This window comes from Harpia harpyja, chromosome 14, assembly GCF_026419915.1.
Source record: "Harpia harpyja isolate bHarHar1 chromosome 14, bHarHar1 primary haplotype, whole genome shotgun sequence".
Classification (NCBI taxonomy): domain Eukaryota; kingdom Metazoa; phylum Chordata; class Aves; order Accipitriformes; family Accipitridae; genus Harpia; species Harpia harpyja.
This window is the reverse complement of record NC_068953.1, coordinates 38,416,818-38,442,076: the sequence shown is the minus strand read 5'-3', so window position 1 is coordinate 38,442,076 and position 25,259 is coordinate 38,416,818. Positions and strand designations below refer to the sequence as shown.

The following is a 25,259-nucleotide window of genomic DNA, read 5'->3' as shown; positions in this document are numbered from 1 at the left end:
AGAGCTTGACATGACTTCAACTTTAATAAGAACTTTTCACTAGATTTTCACTAAGTAAATAAAATCTAGATTTTCACCCAGGGAAGAAGATCCACTCCCAACTAGCCGTCTTTAGGGTGAGATACCCAGCACAGAGACTGCCTCTTCCACTTGTTTGGCTTCCCCCCAACCCCCACCAGCCCTGAGCATGAGAGAAGTTAAAAAGAAGACTACCCATGAAGGAGCGGCCAAGGTGTGTTTGCCTGCTAGCAAAACAGGAGGGGGGAATGAAGGCAGGAGAGCAGGTCTTGTCATGTAGAACGGGGAGGAGGTGACACAGCCTGTGATAATTGGACCATTAAATCTAGCAAAGGCACCAGCGCTTACACAATGGGGCTTAGGGAAACAAACGTTCTGTAGTAACAATAACTCTCCAATAGCAAGTGATAATAAGTATCTGCAATCATTTTTCTGCTGATCCAGTGCTTAATCCCTATTGTTCAGACTCCAGGTCAAATTGTCCTCAAACTACGGTGCAGAGGCCAGATAGGTTTGCAGGGATGTGCAAGCATGACTGAGAGGAAATTTTGGCTCAGAGATCTGGTTGTAAATGTCTCTCAAATGTCCGCTTTTGTTTCCTGTGCCTCCTCTCTGCCAGCCCTTCTGCCTCCAGAAATCTCCGCATCAGAGGGAACCATCCCAGGCCTCGTTGTCAAGCCCCCTTTATTCTGCCTCACACCAACCCTTGAGTCTCACTCACCAGCTACAAAGAATACCTGAGATGGTCACAAAAATGGCTTAAAATCCTTATAGTTTACAAATCTGGCTTTAAATCTTTTTATTTGTCTAAGGTCTGGGAAGGAGGGGCTTAATCCTTGAGCCAGTGAAAAGTTCTCAGACATTTCAGCTGTAAGAGCTAGGAGTGCCATTTTTGCAGTAACAAAAGTGGAATTTTGCATGCAGACACAAGGCCCCGGGAGCAGAGGATTGAAGAAAACCCTGTTTCTGCAAGCTTCACAGTAAAGTCTGGGCTCTGGGCAGTTTGAGGCTTCCAGGGCTGATACCCGTCTGGACAATATCTTTATAGATTCTTAATTCGCCAACTCTAATCCCGTGGAGCATATCAGACCCTGCTGGATTGTTGTTTGTACTGTAAAGTACAGGTGCAAAGTTTGATCAAGGCTGCTTAGATCTGACGTTGGGTTTGTGGCGCTGGCTGGCCCTGGCCAGGGGCAAAGCCCAGGTCCCATGTTTGGTGACCAGGTCCTGTTCAGCACTGGCGTGTTCAGGGTGTAAACGTGCTCATTGCTGGGGTGCTGGCAGAAGTCCTGGAGCTCGAGGCAGTCTTAATCTGGGATTAAAGGCAAAGACAAAGAGAATTTTACCTCTCTACTTGCTTGGGGTTTTCAGCTCTTTTTCAGCTGGGTAGAGGATATAGAAGGGCAGAAAACTCCTTTCTCATTCCCATGTCTGGCCAGGCAGGGGATTGCATAATGGTGCAGATGTTCCAGCTGTGCTACTCAGGGGCAGATGACTTTGCTGGGTGTTGCTTCTGTCTTGGTTTACTCTGGGCTTTGGGCTACCAAGCTGTGGTAGAAAAATGACTTACAAGTGTTAGCCACATATTTTCTTGGCCTGACAGTTGCATGACACCCAGGACTGACAAGAGTTGGTAAGAGGTGTCACTTTTTCCTGAGTGCAGATACACTTTAGAGCTAGTGATTCAGCATTTAGATGATATTTCTTCCACAGCAGCATCCTTCCTGAATAGCTCAGTGCCCCTGAGTTAGTGTGAGTGATGCTAGTGTGTGAGAACACCTACTATATTTTTACTATCACTTGAATGATGGTATGTACCTCCTTTCCCCAGTAGATATAGTCCCAGCTCACTGTTCCTGTATTGCTTCTGAATCAACTTCACCACTTTGCTTGCACAATCGCATAGGTCCTGATAACAGGACAGGAGTGCGACCCTCCACTGGGCAGGAAGGGATAGAATTGGGACAGAAAGAGATGCCAGATTGTGTGACCCGGGTGTTGTGAGACACCAGGCTCAGGGCTGGGGATGATATATGGCTAGAGTCTCCTTGATGCGAGGTGAGCGGATCATGAAAAGTTCATGACTCCCTATAACTCATTGCCTCCCCGGGGCTGTCTGAGCTCGATTATGACTTTCCAGAGATGTCTAGAAAGGGGAGATGCCTGCGATATATTTGTTTTTCTCTTCTTTCCCTTTGATGCCTCTTCCCTAATCGTGGGAGACTTCTGCAGCTTGGGGTTGACCTTCTCTGCTTGGGCTGGACCAGTGCTCCCTTGGTGAGTAGGTATTAACGGCAGGGGAGGGCAGGACCTGTGATAACTCAGTCTGGCAGCCCCAGCCCCGTCAGCACCGATGTGATGGAATAGTCTTTGGAGACCCGAAGAGCTTCAGTCAGCTCTTCTTTCTGAAAAGGGTTGTTGTAAAAAGAGTAAAGGAAAGCAACCATACATAGCCCTGAAAACCTGGAGGAGGGGACAGAAATTGAGACATAAGAAGGTAAGGCAGTTTTAAGAAAAAGGTTAAGGTGATGCTGTCCCTGTAATCAGTGCTAGTGTTAGTAAATCTGGACTTGATCCCGCTCTTCCTACCGATGAAACTCCTGCTGGTGTCCGCGTCTGAAGGTGTTAGAGTAGTGCTTTGGTAAATTGTGTGTGTTGGGAGCAGGGAGGCGCCAAACGTTGCTATCGCATGCACTCAGCCCTGCTCAGGAACCCCTTAGGAGGAAAGGGATATCTGGGCAGCGCAGATGGCAGTGTCCTTTGGGCTCACTGCCTTGTGACACCTGCCTGGCTTCAGAGCTTGTCCCTGCAGCTGCAGGCAAGCGCTGTCCTCTCTCAGACTGCAGCGCCTCAGACCACAGGACTCGTGGTTCTTCCTTTGGGAGGGTGTGACTGGGCAGAGGCTTGCCAGCAGCAGTGTGGTTTCATTTTAACAAAGGAATTAAAGAAGGGAAATGGATTTTCCCTCTGCCAAAGATTTATACACATCTGTCTCACCCAGACCGTCTCACCCAGACCATCCCACCACTTCTCTGAGCCCCAGGCAGACTTTTGAGAGCTGGTTGCGGCTCAGTTTCCTGCAGCTTAAGTCACTGCCCTTTACCAGTTAGTTAGGCTTTGGGTTCCCCGAGTTCAGACCTTGGACTTTGTGGCTGAAGCACAGCATGGAGCATGTTCTGTGGTGGCGCAGTGTGAATGCAGAAACCTTGTTCTTTGTTGTTTCAGCGATGGTGCTGGTTATGTCGAGGTACCATCCTATTCCCTGCATATGGTTTTCATCACCCTCCTATTAAGCTAAGCCAGCTTGTTAACACAGCACACATCCCAGGACCCAGATTTGTAAAGCACATCAGCTCCTCTTGCTGCAACATGTAGTGGCAAGGAGCAGTGGTGTATTGCAACATGATTATTTCCTCATGTCATATCAGCCTGAAATGATGCCAGGACACTTTAGGGGTAGGAAGCACCTTTAGTTTGTGAGCAGGGTTGCTGCTTATCTTTGTTTCTTATATTTCTATATCCCCTACACAGTGATGAGACAACATGGTGTCCAGGAAGGTTACCCCAGCACCTGGCCCCTGCAGCTCTGAGTTAGGACACCTTGTCACCATTGTGCATCTGGAGGTCAGTGATCTGTGACTGCTTCATATACATGCACGGTCTGAGGTGTGTTAGAGGGATCTCAGCTACCTGTGTCACTGACTTTATATTGCCTGCACCCCCAGCCCTGGTTCCCCAGGCTGGAAGGGCTTTGGTGCGGGGCTGGGAGGGTGGAAGCCAGGACTGGCAGCTGGATGGGCAGGGGAACCACTTCAGTCATTGCACTGGAGTTGGCCCCGGTCGAATATTTTCTGCCACTGATTCTTACCAGTCTTGTGGCATCCCCAAATGAGGCACAGGGGATTACAAAGCAGTCAGCTTTTGTTTAAAGCCTGACCTTGGCATCAGGCTGTTAGCATGGCAAGGAAGAGAGATGAGTTAGCTGGCAGTCTGCCTGTGTGTGGCAAGGGCTCTTTAAAGCCTCAAAGGATGCATTAGTTTGATGTCAGAGGCTTTGTTTGTGGCATTCCTCAGAATAATCATCCTCCCCCTGTGCATGTGTGTGTGTGTAGATCCATCTCCTCCCTGTCTGCATCTCTGATGCTCCCCCATCCCATGTCCGAAGAGCTCAGTTAGACAGCATGGATAACTCCAGTGAGACAGATGGAGATGGATCCAGGCCTCTGTGGGGACAGCTGCGTCCCTGACAGTCCCCTCTGGTCGTGCACCTGTTAGGAACTATACTTAGCATGGGAAAACTTTCCAGAAAAGAGAAAGCAGGGGAGAAGTGGGGAGGCAGAAAGGCTGGGAATTTGGCCTCATTCTCCCCAGCAGGTCCTGAAGCTCCAAAAATGCCTCTCAGTAATAGCATCCAAAAATGACAATCAGGTGAAAAGCAGGCAGTGTACCAAGGCGTACTGGCACTGTTCAGAGACAGCCTGAGTGAGTGACGGCTTCATAACTCCTGGGTGAAATGCCAGGAAGCCTGGTGTGTTTGTCCTGACAGGCCCCAGCAGTCCAGATCACTCGGCAACTGCCATATGGGAACTCTGGTAGATACTGAGTGAGGCACGTGCTGTGGGGGTCACAGGTTGAGCCTTCACTGTTGTGAGATGTGAGGCAGTGCAGACTCCCATGTCCATCACATATCACCCAGGACTATTGCAGTATTGCTAACGCTCCCCAGTTCAAGCAGCCCCCGTTCCTAAAGCACTCACCAAGCTGTCCGCCTGTGCTCCAACCTGTCTGCAACACTTCCAGTCATCTATCCCCTGTGCATAGCCACCTACCCGTAGAGCTTGCATGGAATGGACGAGGGAGGAAATCCCCCTCCTCTTGGTGCTCTGCAGGGTTCTCTGTGAGGAGATGGGAGGCTTTTCAGCTCTTTTTATAAATGAAGAACCTGAAGTTAGGTGCCCATGTTCTGATGCTAACTGAATGTGCTTTGCCCCCTGCTGCTCCCTTTTTTGCAGAAAGGACTCCCTGGGAGCCTTGCAAGGAGGCAGACTGAGCTGTGGTGTCTTGCATGAGCAGAGGCAGCAGGTCCAGGTAGGTTTAGAGGCCATGTTTTCTTTTATATGCTTTTCCTTTGATAAGTGATGAGCTGCATTTTCACCACGCAAGACTCCCATTGGCACAGGAGGTGCCCAATGGCCATCTCTGCTGTGTCACTCCCAATGTGCAGCAGTGGCTGCAACCTCTCTAAACCACCCCTCATCTTCCTCCCTGGGGAGGAGGTCCTGAGCTCCTTCTCTGGAGAGAGTCCCCTGCCTGGGGCTCCAGCTGGTGAAGAGTGAAACTCTATCAGTGCGTCGTAACTGCAGGAAGCTTGGAATGAATGAGAATCCAGCAGCTCTCAAATGCCTCCAGAGCCGTCCCGCAGCAGGGCCCAGCTCCCAGCGCTGCTAACAGGTGGCATTGCCTCCCTGGAAGGACACTCTGCTTTGCTTTCAGCTGCTCTCCTGCTATGCCTATCCGCATGCCCTCTCTAATACCCGCATGCCGCTCATGCAGTTAGCTTTTCAGTATTTATGGCCACCTGGGCTGTTGCTTAGCGGGGGGATTTGCTGTACTTAGATGAAAAATGCAACAGGAACTTTAAACTGCTCTGTGGCTAAATTGAGTTCAGTTTTCCAGTCCCTGCATCCTCTGCCCTGTTGCCATGCCCTCTTAGTAAGAAGCAAGAAAACTATTACGTTGCATTTAGGACCCACCGAGCACCATGGATTTTACTAAACATTTTCCCTGAATGATGTTTTTAGTCAATGTTTCCCCAGCCTTGAGGGGAAGATCTGGGTGTGAAACTGAGAAAGTAAGAGGGAATACAGCCTATCATGAGGATATCCACAATGTCTCCAGCTGATAGGATAAATCCATAATATTCCTACCTGCCTAATCTGGATTTTTGTGGCACTGGAACAATTTGCATTTACACACCTGTGCAGCAGATGTGAATAGGGGCATCTTACCATTTCCAGGCGCTTGAGCCCTGCTGGTACCGGTGCCCACTGTGCTGGCTCTGATGCCACGAGATTGGTTTCTGTGCCATCGGAAGTGGGGAAATGCTTGTCTCCTTTCAGTGGCCACTTGCAGCTTTTTCCTCCTGAGACTGGGAAAATCCTTCTCACATTTCCCAACTTTTCTGTGTGGTGTTAGGAAGTGATACGTAGAGAGAATCATACCTATTTCTGCTTGTGAGCGGGAGAAACAGGAGGTTGTTCCTAATCTCAGTCATGGAGATGGATTGAATGAAACTGGTAAGCATGGGATAACTGGGTAACCTGTATGTTACTTGCAGGGTGCTTAACCTCTCTTCATAGATGCCATGGAGGCTTTCCTGGAACCAGAGGCACTAGCCAACATAAATTGCTTCTGTCAATGATGTGCTTTATTGGACTACATCAAAGTAGAATCAATAAAGAGTTAAAAAAAAACCCCAAAACAGGTTTACTAAGCCAGACCAAGTCATAAACAGATTAGAGTGCTGAGGAGGTCAGATTTCAGTTGGCATTCATGAAAATAAGGGGGTTCTGGTGTTGTTGTCGGAGGGTGATTCATTGCACTGGAATATTTCAGGGGAGGAGAATCGTACAGGAGTTGTTAACACACTGCTGCAAAGAGAGGTCTCCTTGTGTGTCAGGTTTCTGCCTCCAAGTTTGCTGTCACAGATTTGTACTGATATAATTTCTATCAGTGTAAGTTATCTGTTTCCAGTTAACCTAGATGAAAGCCTGAGTGTTGTTATTGCATTCTAAGTTTGCTGGAACTTGTTAATAATTTAAAATAATAAAGTCAGTCAAATTAATTCACTCCTAAAATTGAGCTTATTTGCATTGGCTTGTCTTTTTTTTGTAACAGATCTCTCTGTGGGTATATTTGTGTAAGCTTTTTGTATGTGCTTGTGAATGTTTGTGTGCATACATAATTTCCTTCACCGTCTTACAACCAAAAGAGGCTGAGCTGGATTTAAACGTTGTACAAGAAAAATAGTTTCTCCCTGCCTGTGAATATATTCGGTGAAGGTCCACCCCAAAGTAAAGCTGAATAGCTAAGGTATAAATCCATGGGAAAAAATGGGGTTTGTAATGGAAATGCTCCCTTGTCTTAAATTATAGCTAGGCATATGTGAAGCTGAAATTCATGCTGCAGCATCCAGACGGTGCCTCAAGCTGGCCGCACATTCCCAGAAATAAAGAAAAATACCACAGCCTACCTGCAAAATGACCTTTCTCCTAGCGCTGACTTGCAGCTCGGAAGCTTTTGTGCTGTAAGAGGCAGGGTAAGATACACGAAGTGACAGATTGCTGCTGACAGTGAAAGGCTCTTTCAGCTGCATTTCTCTACAGCCACAGTGATATATCCAGGGGCTTGTTAGAGGAACAACAGCACCAGCCAGTAACCAGTTGGTCTAAGCCCTAGAGATAGACCGTATGTCCCACACTCTGTTTCCTAATCTGCCAATGTAGAGTAAATTCAGCTGCCGTATCACTTCTCTCCCTGCATGTTATATAGCAAAGAAACGCACCCGTGTATTTATCTGTCTATGGCAATGCCTATCTCTATAAATAACAATGTTTGTATCTGTGCATGCATGTGTGTGCATATTTATGTGTCTATGTATTTATTATGGGTGAGGCTGGTTGTAGAGCAGTCCAGAAAATGGAAATCTTTTTGTGCAAATCATGCTTTCTTGGAGGAAAGGATAGCCAGGAGACCAGGGGTGATGAATTGGCCCTGAACCGTGATGAAAATTTTTTTTTAAAGGCAAAACAATTTCAGGGAAAGGGTCTCCAAAAAAGTCCAGTTTCAGGAGGTAGCTCAATTGAATTTCTGGTTCCTGGCTGCCTGCCTGGAGGGCCTCTTGTCACTTCTACTTTCTTCCAACAAGGCAGAAGGCGGAATTGACAGCAGCCTTCCCGCCAGGCTGTTAGAGAAGCAGGGAAGCCAGATGCTTTGCCTCCCTGCTCCCTCCCCCTTCTGCGGCCCAAGAGCCAGAGAGTTAAGTTGCTTAACTTTTCCATCTTTGCTCTCCAGTGTTCCTGATCTGACCCAGTGGGGATCCTGAGGAATGAAATAATGCCTGGTAGTCGGCAGAGTCAGCGCGTGTGCACAAAGGGGTTCCTTGCTATTGAGGGATAGGAGTGTGCATGTCACACGGTAAAGTATTGTTATGCTTTTGTACAGAAAAGTAAAATTATACTTTTGTACAGAAAGTTTATGCAGAGAGGCACACTGGTGGAAGTGGGCTGATATATGAGCCTCTCCCCTAGAGCAAAACCAGGGCAAATAGTTGTATAATATGATTTCAGAGCTTCCATTCCAAACTCACTTCTAAACTCACTCTTGGCCCGTGCTATTTGTGTAACTGCCTATAGGGTACATTGTAGGTGATGATAGCTAAAATATTCTTACGACTTCTTCTGCAAGGACAGTATGCTCAGCCCCTCTGTTTTCTTCTTTGTATAGGATAATCATCTTTAGATGGTAAGAAATGTAAGAAGGTTTCAGTTGCTGTTGAATTAACATTTCTATGTTATAGGCATCATTTAACTAAATAATTTGCCGACTTTAAAATTTTTGTGTAATCAATCAAATTGGTTGGCTGTTTTAACATTCTTAAGTGGTAGTTAAAATGATGTGGAGAATGGACCCCTTTCTTTAGATTCAGGGCAGTAGCAGGGAAACGTTCTCTAACACAGTTTCTTGAGACAGGACCTGCTCTGAGTTGGGGGTTATGCATTTCCAGCCCACACGACCCACAGAGCTCTTGCCCTCCCTTTTCAGTCTGCTGACAACTGCAAAATGGGATGACAAATTGGCAGTGGATGGCCAGGAAATGACACCCTCTCCCTCTCCAAGCTCGTCTCATTGCAAAAAGCTCTGTACATCAGTTAAGATGGGAACCGTTCTCCTTCTCTACTAAGCTCATCTGTACTGAGACTGGCAGTCTGTGGGCGAATGTCTCTGCAACCTCTTGGCTCTGCCGGGGGTCACCCAGACATCTCGAAAAGCAGTGAAATCATAGGGTTTCATTAAAATATATACTGTCCATTTCTCCTCCTCTGTGCTGCTTTATGTCTTCTCTATACCCAGAAGTTTTATCACTGTGTATCCAGCATGTGCTTGTGCACTCCTTCCTTCTGCCACTGGTCTCTCGGTCCCTCTGCCACCTTCCCCAGGCAGGGAGAATCATGATGGAGCAGGCATTCCTCCTTGTTTGGCATGCATTGCTGCCTGTGCCAACTCAGGCAGGAATGAACATCAGCCTAGGGCAAACCAGGAACATTTGTAGCCTGCAGCAAAGCAAAAAGCGTTGCCCAGAACAGCCTTTGGAAATATTTTAATTACCCCTGGCTGAACTGGCAATCAACTAACTTGAGGTAAAGATCACAAGTGGAGGCAAAGTCTAAGGGGAATTTTATGCTTGGAGTCAAATTTCAGCAACATTTTGAAGTATTTCTAATTGGTATGGTTTAACAGCCACCACCAAACATCCCCAAATCAAAACAGTTCTGATGTACGTGGAAAGCAAATCACAATCGTGCAGGTCTAGCACAGTATTGTGAGGTGGATGAACACGGGGCTTATAAAAGAACCAGCCTAACCACTGAGGTCTTTCTGAGCAGCTTTAGAGTCGGAAGACTTCTTTAATGAACTGTGAATCAAAAAATGAAATTTATTTTTTGTTTCTCCAGACTTGCCAGTGAAAGAAGAACTTGTATCTGCCTGACTGCTTTCAGTTCAAGTCATCTTTGCCAGCCAAAGCAGACTCTTCTTGCCTGCTTCCAAGAGGCATGAGCTTAAACAACTGGTCTCAGAGTGGGGTGTCTCTACAGTCTTAGCCATGAAGAGAGGTGATTATTCCTCCTTAAAAATTCAGTTTTCCGTAAGGAAATTATCACACACAGAGAGGCGTGCACCTTCCTCTGTTCTGTTGACATGCACTGCTAGAAAGATTTATTTCAGTAATAAGGTCTTTGCAGTGAAACTTAACAAAAATGAGGGGGCAAGTTTATTAATTATATATTTTACAGTTAATGAAAGATAATATTTAACAGAAGTAATTGCAGGCATCTGCCTTGATGGCACAATTCATTTTCAGTAATAAATGGTTTGTGTGTCCCTTTGTTGGACCGATCAGTTAGAGAGACAAATCCTGCCTCGTGCTAAGCCCCTCTTATCTCTTTTCATTTGCAGGAGATGAAATGTTCTCCTGTTCAGTGTATATGGAAGAGACTGGAGCAAGCTCCTATCTTCGTAACAGTAAAACTACAGTGAAATCTGAATTCTTTGTTCATGTTTCATTGCCTGCTTTGAGGAAAACAGTGATCATGGGATCAGACATCAGCCTCAGGGTAAGTATAGATACCACCCACACCAGCTCTACCAACACACTGCAATCTGTATCTGGTTCTCTCCATTCTCGTCTATCCCTCACAGCCTTGCTGCAGGCTCCGGTAGGTATAAAAGCCTTGTTCCATAGGACTCAGGTATTTCACCCCTCAAGCTGCTTCTAAGCAGCCTCTTCCATTTCCGCTGAAATACCATGTAGGAGTACTTGTCACTCATCTCAACTTGCATTCAAGCCATTTTCAAAACCTGGTTATGGATATACATTAGCTGTCCGTGTAGTAACTTGACAGGTTGTCAGAGCATATGCCCCTTTGGTATCTGATACAAAGGGTGGCTTGTATGCCCTGATATTTTTAGCATGGGAAAGTTTATTTTGCAGTGTCACTGGTAATTTTTCTATGCTCCTAACATCTTTCAAGCAGTTGGTAGGTTCTACCTCATGTAGGTGTCCATCTGTCATTACCTTCCTGCTACCTGAGGTACCCTACAGAGCCTGTGATACACAGCTGAGTGATTTTTATTCCCTCCACTTGAGGGAAGTATCTTACAACGTTTTAAACGGGTCCACTGTGATTGACTCATGCCACCTATTTCTGAAATGCAGCCAACAAGGTAAGAGAAGATTTAGAAAAGTTAACAGCATCCAGATCAATTTAGGACAGGAAGTAAAACCTAAAGTTGGATAAAACATTGTAAACAGACAAAACCAGTGTGACCACTAAACACAGAGCCATCCTGTGACAGTGTGACAGACATTCCTTCCTTCTTTCATTTTTTTTTCTTTAAAAACTGTTGGTGCAGTTGGTGGGTTCTCCCCATGGCGTTCACTGCAAATGCACTGTGACAGGTGAAGTCATTAGCTCTAATAGCTATGCACACCTTAAGACAACAGTCCTTCATATCTAAGAGGTTGATGGGAACTTTTCAAGGAGGTGTTTATCTAACGGCATGCCACAGGGATCAGGGTTAGGTCCAGTATTCTTCAGTGTCTTCATTAATGAGCTGAAAGAGGGGGTAAACAGCATGTTAATGACATCTAGGATGCAACGAAGAGAGAACGATGCAAAGGGCCAGGGGAGGTCACTGGTGCCAGCCCACCAGAAATGAGTGGGTCAGGGTTGTATCTGCCACGGGCTTTCAGTCTGCCTTCACGTTGGCCTCATTTTGTAAGTAAAATGCAGAGACTTGGGGCTGAGTCTGGGCAACCAGAGCAGTGGGTTGGGTGTTTGTAAGGGCATCTGTTAAGCTATAGTGTTGGCTACTCTGCTTTAAAACATAGGTTTTCTGCAGACCCATCTTGTAAATATTTAAATGCTTGAGTAGCGGAACCAGCAAGTCTGGGTGGAGATTTGCAAGCATGCCTCCATGTGAGGCAGAATGTGTGTGACTTGCATGTCTCTTTCTCACGTGTCTGCACTCGTATGTGCACGTCTTCCAATACCTTCCAGAGAGATTTTCAGCCAAAGAGGTCTGACAGCCTTTCAGGCATCAATCACACAAATGCCGCAATAACCCTGCAAGGTCAGGAAGTGTTATCAGATGGGGGAGAAGTCTGCGTCTCTGCACTTCTCAGAGGAACAATTTGCGCTTGAACAAGGAGACGTGAACAGAGGGCTAGTGACTCCTGCAAGTGTGCGTGTTTGCTGCAGTTAGAGCTTTCCTGATTCCTAGAGCCAGGGATGGGAGCCAGGTCTCCTGAACCCCTGTTCTCTGCCTTGACCACTAGAAACACTTCCTCCCCACAGAAACCTCACCATGAAACCACCCACAGGAGAACGGCTTTGTTGTTTGGCAGGGAGAGCACAAGCTCTGCTCTACCCAATCCGCAGGCACATTTTTGGGGTTGCATGTTTACTAAAATCTTGGCTTTGCTGGTCTGGAGAGAATAAAAGTTGATTGTTCACCAGCCAGGGATCGGCATCTCCCTGCCTGTACGTGTAAATATCTCTGTAGAGCCATACCAGGCCATAGGGAATGTTTGTGGTACAGCAGCCTGCTTGTATTAGAAGCCTTGTCTCTGTTCTGTGGTAAACACGTCTCGTTACCTGTTCTCACTGAAGCTTTTCTGGCTTTTCCTATCCTTTACTTGGCCACTTTGGCTTCAGGGCCTCATGATAGCTGGATTTATTTATTTAATAATAAAACTTAAAGAACTGGTTGTTTTCCAGATTGCTCCATCCCAGGCAGTAGCTGTCTCTGAGGAGCCAGGTCATGATGGGGTTAGTGTGGAAGGAAGCAGGGCTGCTTGGTGAGCCTCAGCTCTGCCAACCCTGCTGTTCTTTCTGCCTCTCAGCCTTCTGCCAGTAACCCCCCTCCTCCTGAACTGGCAGGAAAGTTTACGGTGCTGTGCAGGCTGTTCAGACCTTGCCAGTTCCGTCTCTCTCAGGATGAGGCAGGGATCAGGTAAAAGGGAGTTCACAGCCCAAGTCTGCAAACAGGACAATATAACAGTAGAGAGAAGATGACAGAAGGCAAGGAGTGGGCCTAAAACAGTTATTTCTCCTGTGCAGGTCCCTACGAGGTGTCACAGCATATGCTTGCTGTCTCTCACCTGCTCCATGGGCCCACGTCTGAGAGTGGCCACTCGGGCCGTGGAAGATCTCCCAGAACCCAGGTTTGGCTGTGCAGATCTGGGCTTGTGGGGCAGAACAGAGCCTCCCTGCATGGCACTGCTGGTGTGTGTGGTCCCAGTGGGAGTCTAGCACAAGAGTCTCATGTCATATTTGTGAGACTGGATTGCTTGTCCTGTTCTCCAAGCCAGCATAGCACACAATACTGACATTGTGCAAGGAGAGCTGTAATGGGAGAGAACTGAGCATCATCGGGAGAAGAGACAGGCAGTGAGCAGGCAGCAAGCAGGCAGCAGAGGGAAGTGGGAATGGTTATGGAAGTGAACTCTTGATTGGAGATATCAGGAAGGAAGATAGGAAGGAGGAAAAGACCTTACTCTGGCCAAAGTAAAGGGAAAGACTGAGTGAGGCTGGAGAGCTCCAGTGGCCTTGTCCCATCTTCTGTGAGGACAGTGACATCCTCCCCGTAGAGGTTAGCAGGGTTGTCTGTTTATTTGCATGGCTGGGAAGCAACTGCACTCTTGGATGATGGATTAGTAAGTGTTTTAAACAAAAGTCAGAGGTCTGTGCTCTGGATCCCACCCTGAGGCATCTGCTGCTCCTAATCGGAAGGCAATCAATTCCTGGCTGGTGTGGGAAAGGGTTCCCCACCCCCAGCTTCACACATGGTACCGACAGGTCTAATGGGCCATTTTGCTGGTTTAGGAGACTTGATTTTATTCAGCTTCCTAAAATCATGTGTTCTGCGATATCTGCATGACAGCACTGCTTTGAGCAGAAGTCAGTTGAACTGGTTTGTCCCTAATGCTTTCCGTCTCTTGGATTTACAGCTGGATGATGAAACCTGCTTCCCGTTGCTCTCTGACCTTGGTTTTGCAGAATGTTCAGGTGCATCTTAAAGACTACATGTTTCAAGAGGCAGGAGTCTGTCACACCTGCGGCTCTGTACCTCGGGTGGTTCCTTCCCCTGAAGGTTTGGCCCTTCCTTCAGGAGGCAGTCTGTATCTTCATGGTGTTTTTGCCCATAGAACTGTTAACACTGGGAAGTGAGATTGTTTTACATGCCAGCAGCAGAATGAAGAAAGCAGAGGCAATCAGGACCCAAAATAATTATCTTTATGATCTATAGTCATCATACAGGGTCTAACTGCACATAAGTAGTTCTAGTGGGCTGCTTTCAGGAACACAGAATGCAGGCAGTATCACCAGAAGATTCACTGATTATTTAAAAGGATACTAGCCAGCCACTGAAAAGTACGGAGGGGGATTCTCTGGACTGCAAGCACACCTATTTATTACATATGTGGAAAACAAGGGCATATCCAGTGCTGAACCCATCTCTGTGTGAGCAAACATTAATGAGTGTAGTTTCCAGAGTCAGGCTGTGGAAATAACAACTCAGCCCCTTTCTGACTGATTCCTGGTATTTGGAAGGTACAATCTGGAAGAGCCTGCTCAAACCCCTCCCCATGGAAGGGATTATTCCAAGGGAACTCTCTGATGTTTCCCCTTGTGGCTCTGTCTACTCCTCCCTAGTTTCATGCCAGTCCTGAAATACATAACCCTGAACAAAGACTTTAGGACCGAGTTCCCCGCTGGCAGAACTATCCTCCACCACACTGGTGCACAGTCGGAGGGTGCTGAGCAGAAATGTCTGAGCAAATTCAACTGATCTCAGTTCAGAAAAGGCTCCTGAAAACATTTGCAATCAACAAAAAATAACATTCTTCAACCCATATCCTTGCAGCTTAGTCCTCTCTCTCCTCGTGCTGCACTGTTAGGGAAAGCCAAGCTTTGGAGCAAGGGAGAAAGGGCCAAAGAAAGTCTTGGCCAGAACGAGTACAGCCAATTGCTGCATTTAGCCATTTGGTGGAAGGTCTTAGTGACAATCTGCTTGGAAGTAAAAGTCTTAAAGCCCAGAGTTAAAGAGTTAAAGCCAGATTTGTGTGTGTAGTAGAATTAGTTGGAATCCTGTCAAAAGCCCATGACACTTCATCTCTTCAGCAAAACATCTGAGATGCTGCACATTTACTTACTCTGATGTTCCAGGTTATAAAGTGCCCTTCTAAACCCCTGGTTTTCCATTATGATCTCCAGATGAGGATGTAAAATCCCTCCTTACAGGACACCAATCCTGAGGTGTCTCTGTGTGTAAAGGAGGGATATATCTCATCCTCTCAGTATCTGTCAATGGGAACTGGTGTTTCTCCTGCAGACACCACCCCACTGCCAAGAACTCTGCTTTTAGCAAGGCTCTTATGAACGACTTTCAAACCCGGAAGGGGTTTTATTTAAAGCCAAACGTTGATGTAAGTGCATTTTTACTAAAATTGAAATGCAAACCAATCAGCATTTCACTCCAGCACTTCAATTGTCCTGCAGATTGTTTTTCCAGGCACACCCTCTCCTTCTGGCTTATCTGCAAGACTGTGGGAATGCTGTCAAGACAGGAGCCATTCTCCTGTATCTAAAGGGCAACCAGCTTAGTGGCTGAGCCAGATACTTCTGTTGTGAGGGTATCTCATGCCAATGAGCTGAGGAGGAGAGTTGAGCTCTGTGGTGTGCTCTGTGCCTGGTCAGAAGAGCCCTGCTGTTAACTGTGCAAGTGAGATTCTGCCTGCTGTTTCAGGAATGTATAATCCTACAATCAGAGGATAACGTTGGGTGAAAGGAGCCCCAGAGATTCTTCAGTCCGGGTCCCTGCTCAAAGCACAGCCAGCTTCAAAGTGAGGTCCAGTTGGTCTGGACCTCATCCAGTCAACTTTTTATATCTTCAAGGACAGGGATTTGTCTGCCTCTCTGGGCCCCTGTCCAGGATAACTGGGGTTTTCCTGGCACTGAGTGCTTAGTAACTAAGTGTGAAATCTTGTCCAAAATCTTTGCCCTTTTCTGTACTAGGATAGGTTCTGCTTGCAAAGCAGGTTTATCACTAACCTAACACCTGCCAGACTTCCCTTGCACTCTTAAAGCTCCTCCAACTTCTTCCTTGGACTTTTCCAAGTGCACAAAGGACAATGCTCGCTCCCATCCCAGTGTGTACCCAGGGTGGCTGTTGTGTTACTTGCACAGAGGGCTTGGGGCCAGCCTAGACTGTTGGATCCCCCAGTCCAGGTGGTGAAAGGAAGACAAAACTATGGGAGCCAACCAGGGAATTCTGTTGTAGCTGTAGAGCCTGGAGCAGGACAGTGAAGGGAAGGAGTCTTAGAAAGTAGTGACTCTGGGTGGGCAGCAGAGTTGCGTTGGTGGTGTGCTTGCCTATGTTTTGCATTGGTGAGTAGAAGTAGAATCATCTTCTGAAACATTTTTGGGGTGGGATCTCCTTGGCTGAGGTTGGAGGCTGGCTCCTGTGGGTCACCCCTGCAGGGCTGAAGGCCGCTGCTTGCTGGAATGGGGAAGTTCTGGAGCAGTGGGGCAAAACCTCTGGACCTTTATTGCTTCAGCTCAACCAGTCTAGGAAGCAAATGGGACCTGTATAGTGAGGGGCCTGAATGTCCCTACCATGGTCCTTGGGAGGGGGAAATGGAACAGAAGAGGAAGATGCTGAACCAGTGATGCAGCTGGGGGAGCTCCTGTGGTAGACCCTCAGCATGAGAGGTGCAAAACGAAGCTTTGCAGTCTGAAACTGTACAAGGTAAAAGGAGGAGGCTTGTCCCAGAGAGCTTCCTACCAAAGTGTGAGACTGGTGGAGGTGAACAGAGGAGCAGTGAAGTGCTACTATGATCTTGGTGCTGCACTGTCGAACTTGCTGTAGGAGTCAGAGCAAAAGAAGACTTTGAAGAAGACAAGTAAGGAGCTCTGTGGGTGTTTTTCCCTTCCAGAAGCATGAATAAAGAAAAGCACGACAGTGCTTCCTTGAAGATCTGGTGGGTGGACTGGTGCTATGAGCTGATAGAAGATGGGGGCTGATTCCTTCATAATGAATGAAAGATGACAGATGAAGAAAGGCAAGGAAAGGCCTTCAGCACTAGTATAATTAACTTACTTCTGAGAACATTGGGATGGGCTTTTTTCCTAATATGAAAGAGAAAAGAGAGGATATTTGACTGAGAGTAATGGGATAATGGGAATTGTGGAGGTGAATTTGGTTGGTCCTCTGTTCCTGAGACACCTGAAGCAAAGACCCTGTACCACCTTCAAGAGCAGAGAGAGAGGATGGCCTCCTTCTTAGAGGGATGGTCTTAGAGAGGGTAGGCTGCATGGGGCTGCTCTACCTCCTCCTAGCCTCATCAGTGGCCCTGAGCCCTTGTTTTGGAAGAGGAGGTGAAGAGCCAATTCCCCTTGAGCCCAATAATGACTTCACACCCCTACTTTTTCCCCGCAAGCCGTTTCTCTTGGACACTAACGAGTCTGAGCCTACTTCACTGTGCTTCAGTAATTGTGCTTTTAATTATGCTCTGTGTCTTTGACCATCTGTTGTGCTCTTTTCAGAATCTGTTTCAGCTCTGATATCCCCTTTGAGATGAAGGGACCACAAGTGCACACAGTATCCAAGGTGTGGATGAGTCATAGATTTTTCTGTTCTGTTCTTTTTTTTCTTTCCAAATGATTCATACCACTTGATCTGTTTCTTGATGGTTACTGAGCATTAAGCTGACATTTTCATGGAACTGACAGCTTTATGTGGGAAAATGAGGGCCTACCGAGAGGAGTGAAAATGGTGTCTCTTGGAGAGGAAAATCCTGATCCTTTCAAGACAGGATTGTTTGGACAGGGAATATCACAGGAGTCTGAAGGGAGAGGTTACAGCAGCTCCCAGCATGGAGGCCACCTGGGAAAGAGGCCAGTGTGAAGTTGATGGTGTCAGGAAGATGCTGTAGCTTGCTGATAGACATATAAGAGCAAGCATGGCAGACCTCCCCTTTGAGCAAGACTACAGGGGAGAGGAAAATCAAGCCAGGAGAGGGAGCTGGATAGGCTCCAGCTTGAATAGAGGAGATGAAGAGAAGCAAAATGAAAGCTTAATGAGCCAGGGAGCTTGTTAGGAAGACAGGTCAACTGCAAGTTTGGGCAGGGAATGTACAGCAACATCTGTGAGGGGGTTATATTCAGGGGTTCCAATAAAGTAGGCTGTGCAGAAGGAGCAGCAGCATCCCTGGCTGCCAAGTTAAGCTTGTGGATCAGATGGTCCTGCTCACCCAGGCCTGGGAGTCCAAGAGGGAAGATTTCGTCCGTAGAGCTTCTTGGAGGGTGAGAGCTGCAGAGAAAGCATAGTATTTGGTGGATGAAAGGAACAGGCTTATGTCCACGTTTTTGGTGTGTATGATAAACACAGCTGAAACAGAGGGCTGAAGTCTGCAGGAACAGTGGCTAGAGTTGGAGGAAGACCAGTAGGTGACAACCTGCAAGTGGCCTGTTCTACTTTTTAGGATAAGGGAATAAAACTGTGGTCTGGGGCAACAGTTTATGTGGTTCTGGCACCTTTTGGCTGTGTACAGGGCATCTTTTCCCTTCGTAGGGAGAAGTTAAGTCCGGGTGGCTTCCTGTTTATCATGTCAGCCCTTGCTCTGGCTCCTTTCTCCTGCTGTGTGGGGGTGTTCTGGCCTGTCCCCACAGCTGCCTGTGCTGTCTCAGGCTCTGATACCCAGGAGTACCTTGTTCTCAGCAGGGTGACCTCTTGGTCTGTACTCTTGACCATCCAGAGCTCTGTTATTGATTGGGCCTACAAATCCAGCCCTGACATCCAACAGCGTGCCTTCAGCCCCGTGCTGGCTTTGTCTCACTGCCATGCAGGTTCTGTGCACCTACGCCACGCTGCAGTTGTGGCTCTGATTTGGATTTGTGTATGGTGACAGTGTAGGTTGTGGTCAGAGTGGGTATTCATATATGGTGCCAGACCTTCAGTACCCTTAGAAAAGTCTTTTTCCATCCCAGGCCACGGAGATCATCCTTTGACCTCTGGCAGCTGGTCCTCGTCTTGTCTTCTGAGCATCTTTTAAAGATGTCTTGGATTGCCTTGATGTGATTTCCTAATGCCCTTCTTGACCTTCCTCTTTCCCCTGGGCCTGACAACTTGGTGCTTAGATGTCACCCATCATCACTGCTCCCTAATGGATCAGTGAAAAGGACCACCTGATTTTTTGCTGGCTGTCTCTGTTGCATCTCTTGGACACCTTTCATGTCCAGCTTCCTATTGTGGGAAAGAATGGTGGTATTTGGCCTCATGGTTATCAGCCCAGTAAAACTGACTATTAGCCAGAAAGCAGGAATCACACATAACTAAAGTAACCAAATCTAATTCCTATTGACAGGAGAAAATTTCCATTGTCCTCTGCTACTCCTGTCTGAAAGGGAGAGCAGCTCCTGGGACGGAAGAATAAAATGATGTACAGGTGCAAAGTTACCTGACTGAGATCACATGGGGTCCATGGTAAATCTAGGATTACCAGGAAGATTAACTGGCATAACTGCATTGGTTAGTTACTCAAGCTAAGACGTCAGAGATTATTATTTGGGAGCCCTGGCTTCTTCTTGGAGTGATTTCAGACTAGATCCTCCTCCATATTCAGTGCCCTAGCTGAGCCTCTGGCCAGATGCCTGTGCCCTGCTCAATCCCAACTCCTTCCTGACCCCTCCAAACAAGACATCTTGATGCTTGGCTCACAGCATGTTCTGTTTTAATGGGGCTGTCTTGTTTTCTAGGCAGAGATATGAGTTCCCAGGTCTGAGTCTCCAGGAGTGCTGTCAACTGTACACTGATGTGCAAGGCCTTTCTCTGTCATTCTGCTACTCTTGCTGTTTTCTTATGCGTGGAGGATGGTGAACATAAATAGCTCACCAAATTACTTAAGGGGCTCTCTCTTATTCCTGTATTCTGCAGGCAGGTTCCTTTCCAATATGATCCTGTACCTGCAGGGTTAGGTGCCAAGCATCAGTCATGTGAGAGGACTGTAAATGAGGTTCCTTCAAAAACCAGTTCTATTTTGCTTAAGGCCATAATGGGGAAACTGCTGTGTTTCCATTAAATCCCCTTTGTATCAATCTGTAGAGCTCGGCTGTGGGCGAGAGGTGCTGGGATCCCAATAGGCCACTAATTAATTACCAACCCCTCATTCTTTATTGGCAATGCAGGGGCCTTCCGGCACCACCTCTTGATAGTTAATTAGGGTGAAAGCCAAGGAGAGGCTCCGTTTCAGTGGTGATCAGTTAACATTCCCTCTGGCTTTATTCCTTGCAGACACGTCTTGGCATTGTGAGGGGAAGCCAAGATTGAACATATGGCTTATTGTGGAGCTCTGACCTTCCAGAGTGCGGCAAAGCCAAGCGGCTGGAATTTCCTTCAAGTGCCACTCAAAAGCCTACCTGATGCCATGGAAAGCCTCTGTGTCATTTCTGGAAAAATAAACCCACAGACAAAGTACCAGCCATTGCTATTCTCTAAGAAACTTTTGATGGTGCAGTAGATGACCACCTATGAAATCTTCTTTGCAGGGCTCAGTGCTCAAAGGTGGTAAACAGCAGCATGGATGCTCTCTGATGGGGGCCTGCTGGCCATGGGTGCCCCTTGCATGGCTCTGTGAATCCAGGGGACTGCAAGATAATGGATTGGGATTGGGATACCTGAGGGTGTGCTTCTACAAGCCACACACGCAGCCTGCTGGGATCTTACCTGTCATCAAACAAAAAAGCACGTTTGGGATGAGGCACAGTAGTTCAGAAACTGTCCAGCCATTCTGGGCCTGAAATCTGTGGCTGGCTGGCCGGAGAGAGACCTTGGATAAGCAAAATGTGACTGCTCACAGTGGCTTGCCAAGATCTGAGTAGGAAAAACCTTCCTTTGAAGAGGATTTCCCGTATTCTCCCAAGGAGTCCCCAGCTGCTGAGCTTTCTTTTCTTGCCATGGCCTCGTGTCTGGGATTTGCTTTTCTCAAGACCTTGAAACCCATTCACCTCCCCAACAACTCGCGGAGTTTGCTGCAGCCTGTCTACAGTAATGCAGCTGTTTGTTTGCTCCTTCTCTGGAATCTGCTTTGCACAGAAAAGATTTCTACTTTATTTCCTTTTGCTCTGCAGCGACCTAATTAGTTAACTTTCTATTGTAGCCTCTTCCTACAGCACTTGCCAAAGAGCTCATCAAAGCCTCCCTGCCCCAGCGCTGGGGGAGGCGGATTATTAGTCTCTCTGTGTTCAAGGTTAGAGGAGATGTTTCTTCCACTCGTGGACTAGCAACTCTTCCAGACAAATCTTTAGCCTCTCCATTCAAGATCAAAACCGCAGGCAGCTGGGAGGGCATTAGAGTAATGCTCATTCAAAGGCGGTGCTTTGTTTCCTTTAAATGACTGTCAGCCCTGCCTCTGATGTGCTGAAGACAACTGACTTCACCCTGCTGCCTCACACCTTGGGCCAGAGCGGAGGAGAGCAGCCTGTCTGGGAAGCGGCTGTGGTCACTAGTGACATGTGGCCTTGTCCTGGGAACCCTGGGGCACCCACGTTTCTCCTGTCCTCCCCAGCAGGAGTCTGGTGGGACCTTTCTGCATCATCTCTGCCCGTGCCTCCCCTGACAAGGGGCAGCTCGCAGTTCTTCCAGAGGGTGTGCTTGTGCCTAGTGTCATGCAAGTGTCAGCCTGGCTTTAGGGAGGATAAATGTCAAAAGGAAAAGGTTTTGGTAGCTGAGGTTCATTTGTTACTTTGGAAGCTCCCTGGGCTGTGACCCCACCTCATGGAAAGTGTTGGCCTAGTGAGCTGTGTGGGAATGCCAGAGGCTGAACACGTACTGTGGGGCTCGATAACTCTACTGATCTTGTTTCTTTTGCTTTTACCCTTGGCCTCTGCTGCTCTGAAGGTGTCTAACAGGGGATAACAGTGAGTGTTTCACAGAGTGGACTTTACAAAAGATTCCTCCAGGCTGCACTGGAATATCACATACCTAATTCTTGGCATAACTGGATCCGTTTGGTCTTGGGATGATTGGAGGAGTGTCTCGTCTCCCTCTTATCTTGACAAAATAAGGCTCATAAATAGCCATATTCCCCTTGTGGCAGGGAGACTGATGCACATACCGGGTACCAAAGGCTAACGTAGACAAAATATATCGCCACTGGCTGTGATTTCCCAAATATGTGATGTCCTAGAGATGTGGTAGTGAGCTGACCAGGAGGGATATCTGAGAGAGTGGGAGAGCCTGGTTAAATACCCATGTCCTGCACTCAGATTTCACGTGCGTGTGCCTGCACTGCGTGCAGAGAACAGCTGCTCAGGCCTGACTTTGCTGGTGTCCCGAGCTGCACGGAGCTCTGCAGCAACAGCAATACAGCACCTAGGAATGAGTGTCAGACTGGCCCCAGGCACAGCCTCCCTTCTCTGGAGGGGTTGTATGAGGGCAATGTGGTGCAGAGCTGCGTATGGGACCAGGACCAACGGTGGGTCTAAACCCCCTTGGCCACCCAGTGACTCCACTCCAGGAGATCACTTTAAGTAAGGAAAGCAAGGGCAGGATTTGCAATGATGACTAAAGAGAGGGAACTAGAAATCAAGCAGGAGATGCTGGAAGGGTGTTGGAAGTTGCTGTCAAAGTCCAGGGAGCTGGATCCGACTGGTGCTGGAAAAAGGATCAGAGGAGATGACTAGGGCAGAAGACAGGTTAGGTGGTTAGAATCATCCCAGCCCTTCCTTAATTGAGCAGCTCTGCCCACTGCCACTTAGTCCCCCAGCAACACCATCCCAGGACCTACAGGGCTATCCCCCTGCCAAGGGGCTCATGTACTGTTGCAGTCCTTTGGCTGGAGAGAAGCACACTGCTTCCTCCATCACACCCTGCCCTCGTGGGGCTGTGTGTATCCGTCGTTCTGTGGCTGCCGGTACCCAGCACGTGCCTCTGCTCCTGAGCAGCAGCTGGTAAATCCATTTGCTCAGCAGGTGTGTTCTTGCATTCTCTAGAAGAATAGGCTTTTCGGAAGAGAGGGGCAAGAGAACAGAGGAAAAACTGCAGGGGCGGCAGGAGGAAATAACGGGAAGTAGAAGAGAGAGGGAAAAGGCAGCGAATGACTGGAAAAATTAAGAGATGGAGTGTGGAAAGGACTGCGTGTCCCCAGTTGCTTTGAGCACTTAGCAGATCCTGTGGTGTGTCTGCTTTATTACTGACAGAGTTCTCCCTTCTGTCGGCTTGTTTCCTAATTGCTGGTCTTGTAAACTGCTTGATTTATGGCTCTGTTCATCAGTTCTGGCCCTCGGGTATAACATGCTTTTCCTTCCAGGCTGGGAAGTGAATAATGAATTAACAGCCCGCCTTAGGTTCAATAAGAAGCTGAGCATTCAGGGATCTTTATTGTGATGCACGTGCCAAATCTAACTGCTTAATTTTTACTTCTCAATCATGGAGGGTATTCAACAACTTCTTCCCCAGGGCAGCCGCTGCGTTGTGGATGTGTGGTGCCTTTGAAGTGTCCCACAAGAGAAGCCACCAAGGAATCGTTTCACCGTTGGTTTGCACAGAGAACTCAATCTGTTTCCTCGCAGCTTGCTCTGAAGCTGACATTGTGTGCCATACATGTTTGTCTCGGACAAACTTCCTTTCAGTATAGCTGAGGGATGAAGATCAAGTCAGAGAACAAACGGCCCTGCTGAGCTGAAGCCATGACCCCTGGTGTGCAAGCAGCCATTGAGCCAACCCTGGCTCATGGTCACATCCACGTTCAGCCTTGAGAAGAGGTTTGTCCCAGACCCTGGAGTAGGGTCCCTAGAGTCAGTGCAACTTTAATCTTTCGCTGAGCGAACCAAGTACCTCTGCTTCCACAGTCCTCGATGGCAGTCCAGTGCCTTCCGTGCAGCTCTGATCCACATGGCTACATGGTCGCACCACGGTGCACCAGGTTTATGGAGCACCCAGGCCTTGGTATGATAAGGTTTGTCTGTCCCTGCCACCCTGGAGGGTTGTGAGGATGGGAGCTCCCTTGGGTTCAGAGCATGTGGCTGTTCTCCTTAACCAGTTCACAGGACTATGGCCAGGAATTAATGTCGTGTTCATACAGTAGCTCTGCAGCACCACAGACACACTGCAGCGGAGACTTTGTGAGAAAGAAAATACCTGTAAAACAAAACCTTTGTGAAGGAAGAAAATTCTTGTAAAGAACAGAGAAACTACCTGTAGAAGTGTGGGAGCTGTTCTGCAAGCATAACGCTCTGCAAGTACTAGCTCAGGGCTTGCAGGTCTCGAGCAGATAAAGTTTAAGCTGACAAGTCCCCTCAGGACTTAGCAGCTCTCTGCCATCCTGCCCTTGAACAGCCTCTTAGGATGCTGTTGCTATCTCTGAGCTGCTTCGTGGCTGCAGCAGGTAAATCTGATCTGCCTGAAAGGGGGAGTTCAAGAAGATGGCTTTGTGCCCTCTGCATGCTGCTATAGGAACGGGGCCTTCAACTCGGCATCACGTGACGCCGTGAGTGAAGGAGAGAGCTTGGAAAGTCAAGTGGAGCATTAATATAAGGCCTGCAGACCCTCAAGTGCTGTAAAAACTCAGAGGGAAAGTTTTAATACACCTGCTTAGTCCTGATCCAGTCCTCACTTGTCTGCAGGAGCTCAGCCTGCTGGGAGCTCAGCTGGATGGAGTGTTTTCTCTTCCGAGAATCCTACGGCAGTGAGAATTGCTGATGTCTGGTTTTTCTCTTAGGGCACATACAGTAAAGCAAAGCAGAAATAAACTACAGGGTACAGCGTTTCTTTCCTCGTAGCATTAGCAGTACAGCTTGATTAGATCGTCACGGCCATCCTGTATGCTTTGTCTCTTGCTTTTCCTTCCCTTGATGGGTGTGCAGGTACCGCTGTCTGAGGAGCAGGGAACCGGTGTCTTTGAGCACCGTGTGCTGGAAGCATCTGCCCAGCCCAAGCCTGTCACTGCGGCACAGCTGTCCCAAGCAGTCTGAACGCCTCCAACTCTTGTATTGTATTCTTCAACTTCTCACAAGGCTCAAGAACCTGTCCAGTCCTTGGAATGTGCTGGGCCCCCATGTGTATGTATGTGATATCCAACAGGATCCCTGATGTGACCTTTGTTTTTGTTTAAAATCCATGAGTTCTCACCCAACTGCCTCCTTCCAAATAACCTAGCAAGCCTGCAGCAAGACAGCAGATCTTGGAGTGCAAAGCATGAAGACGGGACTGCAGCATTCTTCATGGGATGTGAGCAGCCATGTACCACGGCTGTAGTCATTTGGTTCTGCCGTGCCGTGTAGTCCAGGATCCAAGAGGACGAGGATGGAAGATCAAAAGAGCCTCTTGCTTGCATTTCACACGTCCTACCACTGAGAATATTAACTACTAATTACTAAACTAATCTGAATATATACTCA

General features: G+C 47.7%; 1 long non-coding RNA gene across 1 annotated transcript in view; it reads left to right on the top strand.

The window, feature by feature from the left end:
- The window catches only part of LOC128151186 (uncharacterized), a 48,989-nt gene extending 38,585 nt beyond the window's left edge, over positions 1-10,404 (top strand). Inside the window, exons 5-6 of the long non-coding RNA XR_008238296.1 lie at positions 9,753-9,911; positions 10,255-10,404. This is a non-coding gene — a long non-coding RNA (uncharacterized LOC128151186). The remainder of the gene's footprint in view (positions 1-9,752; positions 9,912-10,254) is intronic.
- Positions 10,405-25,259: the final 14,855 nt, after the last annotated feature.